The sequence below is a fragment of the Lactuca virosa genome, chromosome 8, assembly GCF_052849685.1.
Source record: "Lactuca virosa cultivar CGN04683 chromosome 8, Lactuca_virosa_CGN04683_v6, whole genome shotgun sequence".
In the NCBI taxonomy this organism is placed as follows: Eukaryota; Viridiplantae; Streptophyta; class Magnoliopsida; order Asterales; family Asteraceae; genus Lactuca; species Lactuca virosa.
Genome location: NC_136433.1, coordinates 288424225 through 288436520, shown reverse-complemented (window position 1 = coordinate 288436520; position 12296 = coordinate 288424225).

The following is a 12296-nucleotide window of genomic DNA, read 5'->3' as shown; positions in this document are numbered from 1 at the left end:
GGAGGATTCATGGTCGGAAGATAAGATATAAGATCTCGCTGCTAGGAATAGCAACAACGATGTGAGAAGTGTTCAGTTGAGAATCGAACTTCCTTTGAGTTCGGGATGTACGATGTCGGGGCAGTGTTCTGTGGAGGTTGCTCACTCCAGAGGGAATCGGCTCATGAAGAAGAGGTCGATACCAGATGGGGTCGTTCGAGTCATGCCGATTTTGCCATTGGTAATTAGTAGTTGGTGCACTAAGTGGGGAGAATTGGAAAATTCTCAGGTGAAACAGCAAGCATCCAAGGATGGTTAGCTGTTGGATTCAGCGAATGTCATTAGCCGAGAGTGTGGTATGGTTAGAGCAGGGATAGACACATGGGGCAGGGAACAGACCATGGTTTCATGTAAGGTAGTTGGTCGACGTGAGGCCTGGGATTAGGCCGGGGAAAAGATTCGTAGAACGGATCTGGAGTTCGGAACCCCTAGAGGGCTAGAACAGACTGCATGGGAGAGATTCCAGGAAAGAATGGTTCAGGGTGATGTGCGACAGTTTTTGAGCGGTCCGGATAGACTGAAGGCCGGTGGGCATACCAGTCAGGCCGGAGGCTCGGAGAATGGTCCAGACAGGCTGAAGCCCTCGAAGGGCGGTTCAGACATGCTGAAGGTTCTGAGAGTGGTCCAGATAGGCTGAAGGCCTGGTAAGGCGGTCCAGTCATGTTGAAGACTCGGTGTGTGTTAGTAGACCTGTATGCGGGAGATGAGTGAGTATGTCGTCGTGATATGGAAATCGATAAGGTCTGGCCCCAAGATTGATCATGGTGATGGAATTAGCTAAAGGCCGGGTATGGGCTTCGTTAGCTGTGTGATCGGATTCAGAGTATATGAGAGTTAGGGAGCAGCAGTTGCTCTGCATGGGTGGTGTAAAGTGGAGCCTTAGCACCATGGCACAAGTTGATGTGGTAAAGGTCGTTGAATAGACTTCCTTGAGGTATGGGAGGGAAAGGTATGTGGCTCCGGGAAGGAGTGTTGGTCATCCGAAGGGAAGGCAGTAGTGTAAATGGACGATCTGAAGTATTTCAGTTATTGATAGTGAGGACTGAGATTGTAGCAGTTGTATGGAAGCACATCCGGGTTGGGTGTCCGTTGAGGTTGTGAAATGATTAGCGCTGATGTCGAATCAGAGCAGTTCGGAAGTGATGCAAGGGTATATCCTTGGGATCCAAGTATGGTTGTAGTCATGAGTTATGTATGCGAGGGTATACCATCCCAGGGATGTCTGGACCCGTTATAGGCGTGACTGGTATTCCAGCCCGAGGCTGTTTGGGCCAGGTACGAGTGGTTACGCGTTGTAGTTAGTTGATTATGGGAGCTGAAGGATGTAGTATCCTGTCAGCGCGTAAGGGATAGATTCATAAGGGGAACGGGATTTGTTCCAGGTTGCAAGTTATCCGGGTTATCGCCAATTTTAGGCGAAGGAAGATGGATTAGTGTCTCAGCAGAGCTCAGTGGGTGATTGTGGTATCTAGCGTTAGCAGAGCGCGGAGGTGCGTCTCTGATATGAAGGGATAGTATCATCGGGTGATGCATGGGTGATATGTAATGCTATTGATTTGAAAGGCCAATGGTCGGCTTGGAGTAGTGGCAAGGATGCCATGAGGGAAGAAGTCATTGTAAGAAAGATACAATAGTAGGGTTGCAAGAACCTGAGTTAATCCAGAAATCGGAGTCTGCAGTGCAAGAGGTTTATTCAGTATCGTATACTGAAGTAGGCTTCGAGGACGAAGCCTAATTTAAGTGGGGGAGAGTTGTAACATCTCAAATTCCAGGAGTACGATTGAAGGGCTTAAGGTGTAAATTAAGGAAGCTACTCGACGAGTAGGTACTCTTACTCGTTGAGTCGGAGCGGGGTGTGGTCGCGAGTTAAGTGGCCAACTCGCCGAGTCGGAAGCTGGACTCGACGAGTTGGTGCTGGAATGAGAAAAACCCTAATCTCGAGGGTTGCACCCTATTTAAAGGAGTTTATGCCCTTCTTTCAGCCTCCTTATTGCCCTTGAGGACCAGAAAACCCTAAACTCGTGTTTGTGAGGCCTTTGAAGGGAGATTGAAGCTTTGGAAGTTGTCTTTTGTGGATGAAACTTGAAGATCAAAAGGGCTTGCATCAAGGGAGTGGTGTAGATCCATAATCTACTTCACTTTGGGCACATCTTGGAGGTAATAAGCTGTTACCTTCACTCTTTTGCATCTAGATCTATTCATGAAAGAGATTTGGGGCCATTTTGTTATGTTTGAGATCTATTTCGGGTTTGGAGTTTAGATCTGAGGTTGCTACTTCAGATCTAGACTTGTGTTGGTCCAGAATGTCATAAAGCATCAGTCAATGAGTTGTTCGTGAAACCCCTTTGTCTTAAACCCAAGCCCTAGAGTGATTTGGACCTTTAACTCATTTGTTTCACATAAAGTTTGCAACTTTACGTAGGGGTTATGCCCTAGAAGAGTGGATCTATAGTTTGGAGCCCTGCATGGCTCGAAAAGCCTCTGTACGGATGAAGGACTGAAGGGACTCGGCGAGTCACATGGGTGGACTCGGCGAGTCATATGAAGATAGGCATGGACTCGACGAGTTGGAAGAACAACTCGGCGAGTCTGTTGAAGATTGCCTTGGACTCGGTGAGTCTGTTCTTGGACTCGGCGAGTTAGGTCGTAGAACCCCAACCCCTTTTGGTTAAGCTTCGGATCAGTGAATCGGTTGGCGACTCAGTGAGTTGGACAGAATGGGAATCAGAGATTGTTGGACTCAACGAGTCTTCGGGTGACTCGGCGAGTTGAGTCGCGTTCCAAGAGTTTTCATAGTATAAGGACTCGACGAGTCAACGGGTTGACTCGACGAGTAGAGTCAGTCAGGAAAGATGACTTTGACTGAGGACTTTGACTTTGACCAAGAATTGACCAGTTTGACTTCCAAGGGTATTTTAGTAATATTGGCGCTTCTGAATCTGGTTCTTGGTAGTGTTTGGTGGTGGAGTTCGTGTCGGTGGTCGGAGCAGCTGATCTTATCCTTTCAGTCGGCTATTACGAGGTGAGTTATCCTCACTATATCAGCAGGGTCTACGGCACCAAGGCCGGCCCTTTATCGGATGGAAATCCGGGTATTTGTTTGATATGTTTTGAGTTACTAGATCTGCATCCTGGTTTTAGGATGGTGTTATTTTAGTGACCTGGTTCAGGTCGGTGTCCTGGTATGTAGGGCAATGTTATGTTAGTGACCGGTTAGGTCGGTATCCTGGTTAGGATGTTGTTATGCTGCATGATCTGATAGATACGTTTGTTTGACTGAGGATTGTTATGTGGTTAACTGTTTATGTGCACATGGTTGTTTGACTGGGGTTGGGTTGAGGCGGGTCCTGCTTTGTGCTGTAGGCCAACATACCCAGGGCGGACCGGAAAGACCGAAGGACCAGCGAGCGGTCCGGATAGGCTGAAGGCCCCGAGAGGGCGGTTCAGACGTGCCGAGGCTCGGAGAGTGGACCAGGCCGACTGAAGGCCTGGTGCAGGCGGACCAGTCATACTGTAGACTCAGAGAGTGGACCAGGTGGATTGAAGGCCCGATGCGGGCGGACCAATGACACTGTAGACTCGGCATACGTGGCTAGACTCGGAGAGTGGACCAGGTGGACTGAAGGCCCGGTGCGGGCGGACCAGTCACACTGTAGACTCGATATGCATGACTGTTATGTATTGTGATATGATATGTGTATGGTTATATGTGGTTGGTATTTTGGGGGTAACTCACTAAGCTTTCGGGCTTACAGTTGTAGTGTTATGTTTCAGGTACCTCAGGAGATCGTGGCAAGGCGAAGGCATGATCGTACCGCTCCTCATGTTTTATGATTTTCGTGATATGGTTCTGGGGATACTCTGATATTTAAACTCTTTTGAAAACAAGATGTATGAACTTAATGGCTTTTGAATGAATTAAAAAGTTTTAAATCGGTGCAATTTTTATGAGTGTTACATATATCGTAGTTTTGATTTTTTTTCGTTACCTAGTTTAGAGTGTATTTGATGCATAGAAAACACAACACTTAGTAGTGAGCCAATATTTTGAGATGAAGTCCAGTCTAAACCAAAGTAACTAAAGAGATTTGTCTTTAGTCAGTTTATCGAGATTTGTTGTTTAGATGTTTATTTGAGATTTAATTCCATAAAACCCATCTTTACTGTTTTCATGTATTTTGTGTAACCTATAATCTAGAACTCCAAACTTATTCACCACCGTTCCCATTGTGTTCGACACCTGGTTTTACCAAAACTATACTATTGCACGATTAGGTACACTTCCTAGTGTGTTTATTAGTCGATTTGCGATAAAATCAATTTTATAAATTTAAAACTTGAGAACTTAAAATATATACATAAAAACACACATCAATGATCAACTGCTACCGCTCCTACCGCCGAGAGTACAAATGCTATACACTACCTATACAACCATAAGAGGTACACCCTTAGCTTACCTTCCAAAACTAGGGGTTTAACCAAAAGTCATCTTAGTTCAAAAAGTCAACGGTCAAAGTTAACTCGCCATGTCGTGGCCATCCTGGGCCATGTTGTGGCCCTCAAACGAAAATACATACGCAATAGGTTCAAAACATCTTAATGGGTTAATCCGAATCCTCTGATTGCAAAGGTTCTAAAGCTCAGATTTGGTCATTTATGTGTTTAAAATGGATAAAGTTTCCACCTTTATCCCTTAAGACCCCCTAAGAGGTGTAGATCTCAAGTCTTAGGTCCAAAAAGGAAAAAACATGGCATGGGCTCAACTATTAAGCACTTAATCCCTTAAGTCCTTAACCCATACGTCCGATCCAAACAATGACTTACTCCAAATTGTCCATAGATTCATAAAGTTGCAAACTTTATGAGATCTCACCACCCAGCTAATTATAAAATGAAGATTAAGGGACAAAACTAAAGATCTAGAAACCTATCCTAATAAAAATCGAGTCTCGGACACTTACAAAGGTCCAGAAGAGTGCTAGAACGAAGGATGGCGGCTTGCTTGTTAAATCTTAGCTCACTTCTTCTTCTTCTTCTTCTTCTTCTTCTTCTTCCTTCAACGACTTCAAAGAACACTAAAAATGGCTTAAATAAGGATGTAAGGAACTTATGGTTTCTCAGATCTTAAGGAGGCTGATAGAGGCTAAGGGTGACCAAACCATAGCCTCCTCATTCCTTATTGCAAGTACGACTTCATAACCTGACTAGCAATCGCAGCTCTTAAAGCCGCTGTCGAACTCTGAACAAATCAAATGACGCGTCCATTAGATAAGTGATCATATATTCCTCCATTCTAGATATCATATGGACTGAGACATGGATTATAATCATTCTCTCTGTCCATTTGTTGTTTCCCGATTTACGATTTATGACAACTGACTAACTGAACAAATCAAATCAGTGCAGGCTTGGCCAAGCACTTAGGGGTGTCATCACCAAAACCATCGAGGGGCGTACAGATATCGCTTTTATCCCTTTAAGGGTAAAAGGAATGGATAAACTTTGACTGATATGCTTGTACTGACTACTTGTTGAATCATACACAAAGGCACATTTTAAAACATCGAGTTACCAATGCGTTTTCGTGCAATCAATGTATAACCAACTCATAGTCAACAACTCATATCTCTAGGTTTGAAGAATATAAGATATTATGGTCTCATGATTTACTCGCGATAAAATCCATGAAGTGATTCAAATGAGCGTGGGTTTAATCCAATACTCGAATCTTATTCCAGGAGCACTCATGAATACTGCAGCTAAGTCTAGCCACCTAGACAGACTACAGACCCATTCATGACAGTCTTGCCTCAATACCTACTTCCAAAGTATGATTGACTGTGGACGGTTTGAATAACCTAGTTATTCGGGAAGTCAAAACATGCAAAGTGAAACACAAGAATAATACTAATCCTATATGGCCCCAACACTTTTAGTGTAAATAAAAACCCTTTTATCTAAGCACCATATTGATTACTCATTATTCATTGTATAATGTTTCGATTTATCAACTTAATACTTGAATTTAAAAAACACTAGTTGTCCCATGCTCCAAGCATGTACACTATGTTTTTCTAAACACCAGTAATGCCATACACAATGTATGCACACTAGTTTGTTTACGATCCTTACTTTGTGAAATAGATTTATTGAACATAATTCCAATGATTCTCATTTTACACTCCCAAATCCTTATCGAAAAATGTAAGAATTCCAAATTCCTACCATTTACCGAAATCTGTTAGATTTTAAACTTATATGCACTGATTCTCTGTAATTATTATGCACAAAGTCACAAAGACTTCTCACCATACATTACAGAGTATTCCGATGGAGAGCAATTCCATGGAAACGAAGTCTCATATTCAAAGTACATTCCTTTGAACATCCTTCTTTGCATTAAGTTTTATAATCTTACACAGATTTAGAGAATAACTTCCACCTATGGAAACAATTCCATATTACCATTTTGACTATCACTTCTGAACAAGAGTTGCCTCTTTTCAGAATATGTCAATATGGTCCTTTCCAAAGTTTACACTATACTTCCAATTGTCCACGAGAAACCAATCTTTGGTAAACCTCAGATTGTCCTCGACAATTGCTTAATCATTTTAGTCAAATCCAGTTCTATTCCTTTTTCCCTCTTAACGCCCTAGGCATTTGGAAAATTTAGAATGGATAAATATTATAGCACATGTAATCGATCCTATACCCGAAGCATATGGGACCCGATTCATGCTATAAATTTTTTTATATGCCATGTTCTCAAAATTCGAACTATGAAGAGGGATGCCGTAATCATAATCGAAAATTTGAGAATGCAACACATATAGAGTTTCCTTATGTTGAACCATTCCAACATAACATTCATATATATCCTTGACTAAAGTTGATTAAAATATCAATCTAAGCTCAATCTAAGCTTTTAGAATTGGAATGAAGTATAAATCCTCTCCCTTAATTATAGCAAAACAACTTTTCAAAGCGAATTGAACCTTTTGTTTTCTATAATTAACATTGCTAACTTGCAACACTAACCATAATAATCATGCTCCCACTAGCACAAATATTATTATCTTACTAGCACAACACTTATGCTCTCACTAGCTTTGACATGTAATCAGAAATCAACTGGACTTCTAGAAATCAATACTTTATTGACTTTCTTGCCAAAGTTCAGATTTCTAATACAAGATTGCTTTGATAGGACTTTATCAAAATCATACACCTTTCCTTAGATAGCTCACATGTTTGTCTAGACCTATGGCCATTCTCACTAGTTAGTGTGCCGGTTAACCACACACGCTCCACTAACGACATGAGAATGCAAGTATCACAATTGCTAACTACTTAAAATCTACTTAGTGAAACCTTATGACACTTATGACACTTAGATTTTATGGCACTTAGTTTTTATGGTGTATATGTTCCTATCCATGTGAGTTTGTCATAGCCATAATCACAAGACAATGTTAGTGACAAATCCAAACTCATATGGACTGAACTTATTCAATCTCTTTTTCTTGCCACCCGGTAGCACAAGGGCCTACCAATGCTTCCAGGTTGTTATGCAAACAACTGAGAAGTCATAGAACTTATATGCAAAGTCAACTCTAACTGGAATGGGAACAGGAACAAGAATATGTCAACACGATAGGTTACAAACCTCAAGTCGTGTGCTAGTGATTAAACAATACTCCTGATTAGTTCTTGAAACTATCTCAAGATATTTTAAGACTCCCACTCTCCTCTTGACATATAAGATTCTCTTGTCAAGAACAATTCCTTGACAAAACAAATATTCAGGAGTTAGTGCAGATTGTTATCAAGTTAAACACTTCATACAATACAATTGGTCTTAGTTGGTCTTTGTTTTATCCAAAACATCACAACTATCCAACTTCAAATGTACAAGAATAGGAAACATCTTACTCTACATTTGACAAGTGTTTTGAACCTTTCTTAAGATTATGTCACTCAAGGCTCAATGTTGGAGTATGACTCAAAGACTTGATTTTGGGACGAAGTATGATTTATCTTTTGATTTAACCATTTTAACAATTCACGATTCCTCTCCTTAGCCAAACAAATGCACTAAGGTGTCCTTAGAGAATCAATTGTGATATGGTTCCATATTCACTAAGATAATCATAAAACAGGATACTCAAGTACTCTCCCATCTCTTCAGATTGGAGAAACTTTCTATCTTTCTGCCTTATATGATTCTTCTCATCCGTTCTGCCATACACTGAAACTTTTCAATGTTTCATAATTACACTTAAACTTGTAAGCATAACCATATTTAATAAACTTTAGTAAATCATAACGAATAATCTTATCAACCTTTGTGGTGGACCAGACCAACGCACAACCTAGTGTACCCAATCCTTCAGTCCTTCACTTGACTCACACATACATGTGAACAAGGAATTAGTCTTAATTTCCCAAAAATGAAAATTTTCACTCATCATACAATACAACCTGCATGATTCCAAGTTTCTATCCAACTGAAACTTGGGTGATGAGAATCTTTCCTTATTTGGTAAATTATGACACTACCACAAATGAAAGAATCAAATCCATTTTCCAATATTGCTTATCAATGGAAACATATAAACAACAATTTTTCACAAATGCCATTGTAAGGATACTTAAAATAAATAAATCAAAATTTTCTTTTATTTTTAAACTTTGCGGAAAAATCTTATCCTTATAATGCAAATACACATGAAAAACATGTTGTTATCTATTCCTAAGCAACATATCATAACTCTTAAGCAGCAACTCAAAATTCTGATCATTGAACCATGCGATCGAAATCCATCTACACGATCAGAATCAGCACACTCTTTCTTTAAGCTTCCTTTGATTCTTCCAAAACATCAAAATGTAATTACATTACATCATGTATTAAGAATCTTCAAAAGAGACTTCATAGAGTTAGATAACGGACTTTAACCTGAAGCAAAGTCTAACCTTTTTGAATTTTACCATTCTTATAAACTTTCAGGTAAACTCGGCAGCTTCGCAATCAATGCCCCTTCTTTTGGCAAAAGAAACATATGGACCTTTTGGAAATGGTACACTTGAGTGTCTCAGACTTAGCCTTTCTCTTTACCATTGATCAAATGACTTGACCATGGCCAATCCCTTTCTATTGGAAAGAGGAAGCTTTTCTGAACTTTTAATGTTACCATTGTTAATATCCATGGAAGTTTTGGGAAGCAGATCAATCAAATTCGCTTTACCAGTGCTCCAAATCATTACTAATTTAGCAGCATCAAGCAAATAGTTGAGATCACTAAGGGTCATATCGTGATCTGTCATCAGGATGTGACTGAAGAACCGAGTCAACAGCCAGCTACCTCGAGACTTCGACACCCGACTCTCCCGGCTTGCCAATATGTGACTTAACCTCCAAGATGTAAGCATATATAGTATTTGCTTGCCAATAGGGATTGAGTGACTTAGAAATTTTCAAGTCTTGAAACTTGTGGGATAGGGAGAATTATTGGAGGAGGTGGAGGAAGTGAAGCATGTTTTCCAGTCCGATTAATGCACAACAAAGAAATTAATCTTTCACCTTGATTGCCACGTGGGATATCATCTTCATTAGGAAGGCTTGTTCCTAAAGATTTGGGAAGACCGTAATTGTCTAAAATAGACATTTATGAGGGAGAAATTCAAGTTTAGTTGATTTAAAGTCCTTAACATAACACCCAATATGAAATATTAAGGCTAGGACCCAACAACCTATTTATAACTGGAAGAGGGATGCTGTAGTCCAAGCTATAAAATAGTTGAAGGTAGGTAAATGCCGATTTACCAATTTCCACCATGAAAACGAAATATAATTAGGTTTTAATTGGATTTGAAACTCCTAGATCTTTTGAGATACATTGAACTTTCAATGTCATGTTTGAATCTCGATTGTGCCCTCTCAAGTTTGTGACTGGGATGCCGAGGATCACAAACAAGGTGTGAATAACCATAAAAATTGACTTGGTACCCTCAACTTTATCACCTAATTGATGTGCCGGTTAACCACACGTGCTCCACCAATCTATGATAAACTTAAGTTAACCTTCGCCACACATTTTTAGTCCCATGTTAGTGTGCCGGTTAACCACACACGCTCCACTAACGACTTAACAAAGGTGCAAAGTGTAATTTCATGGGTTATCACCATTTCACATTTTCCTAAGCAACTAAGATTGGGAATTTATTAGTGTTTAGTTACTTAGTATTTATCATTATACTTTTAATGAAGGGAGAATTATAGTCTTTATCCTACCCGTTCGGCTAACAATCCTCCAGCAGTCAACGAAGTTGTGGGTGAGAGTGGACACCTATTAAACTGTTATTTTATAGGCAGTAACCTTATACCCCCTTATAGACCGACTTCGTGAATGAGGCCTACTAACGGTAAGATTGACTTTATCTTATACATATCTATATAATTAAAATTATAATAATAGTATAAGGGTTGAATTTTAAACTTTTAAAATTCTAGGGTTTGATTTGGAATTAAAGTATACATGGAGAGGTAACTTTGCAAATTCCAAAACTTGAAGGCAAGTATTGAAACTTTTCAAACTCTTGGATTTTTCATAACTTATGAGTTTAATTAAAGTTTTAAAAACTTTAATGAAGAGACTCTTGAACATCCATAACTTGAGGACAAGTTATGAAGTCCATAAAACTATTTATGAGAAAAAAACTCTTCATTTTTGTAACCTATGGCACTTTTATGAGTTTGAAGATTCATAAATGTGACTTTTCATATAACTTGAGGACAAGTTACAAAAACACATTTTATGAACTACTCTTAGATCAATTTGGATTGAAAACAACTAACACATAATTTTTTTTCATTAATCTAAACTAACTCATAAAACAAGGTGACACAAAAAACTTTAGGTAATCCATAACTTGAGGACAAGTTATGGAGTCCATAAAATTTCATCAAGATCAAGAATTACACTAACAAACAATTTGCACATAATTCCTATGATCTACTAAAACTCATAAACATGAACAATCCATATCAACAATTTTTCAAGAATCATATAAACATATATAAAACTTGAAACTTTGATAATGACTTTGAAATTGGTTTACCATAATCATTACCACATCAAAAACAGGTTTTATAAGTCCAAAACAGTTTAAGGTAATGATTCTAGTCTAATTCCAGCCTTAAAAGTCGAAAATATGTTGTCAGGGGCTTCTACTCGTCGAGTGTATGAACCTACTAGACGAGTAGGATGAATTTCTTTATGGACTCGGCGAGTCCATCAGTGGACTCGGGGAGTCCAGTGCCCATGAAGCCAAAATTTTCGATTTTTAAGCTATTTCAGCATGTATAACTTGAAAACAAGCCTAGTCTCTGATACCACTGTTGGGTTTTCAACATTCTAACACTCCTAAGGTGTTCATGTAACCCTAAATACCTTGGATCTATGTTTTCACTAATTATACATGCAAATGGTTTCCAAGGTATTTAAACCTACAACTAGCATGCATTTGATATAAACCATATAATACACTAGTTAGGATAACATACCTTTTGATGGAGCTTGAAGTCTTGATGTATTTGGCCTTAAAGAGCTTAGCCCCAACAGTGTGGAAGCCTCAAGTGGAATCACAACACATCATGAACAAAGGAGGAACTTGAGAGAGAATTCCATACACCCAAAAACATCATGAACTCCAAGAATAACTCAAGTGGCATTTTTGAGGCTAAGAGCATGTATTAATATGTGTGGATTCCAAGGGTCATGGGTATAACCCAAATCCATACCCATGGGTTTATGATACATGGTTCATGTGGCCTAACTCTTTATGTATCAATACATAAACTTGGTCCTACATTGATCATAAGCCCAACACATCTAAATATAACTAATTATCATAATTAGTCCCCATAGATTTAATTAGTCTCTTTTGATCCCTAAATTAACTCCAAATTAATTCTTGATCAATACTAATTAAAACATATGATTTCATATTAATATATAATAACTTATAATATATTAATAAACCATAATTAACCTTCTCTCAAAAGTCCATCCTAACAAATTGTCCTGATGATATGCAACCCAAATGGACCATGCTACTCTCGGGTCGAGTACATACCAATAATAGTTATGGGCTTAGACATCTAATCCAACACTTAGATCGTATATTAGGTTCGTAGGATTTATTTAATTGTATGATTCCATTGTGCCTTTATATCCTCTATATGTGTT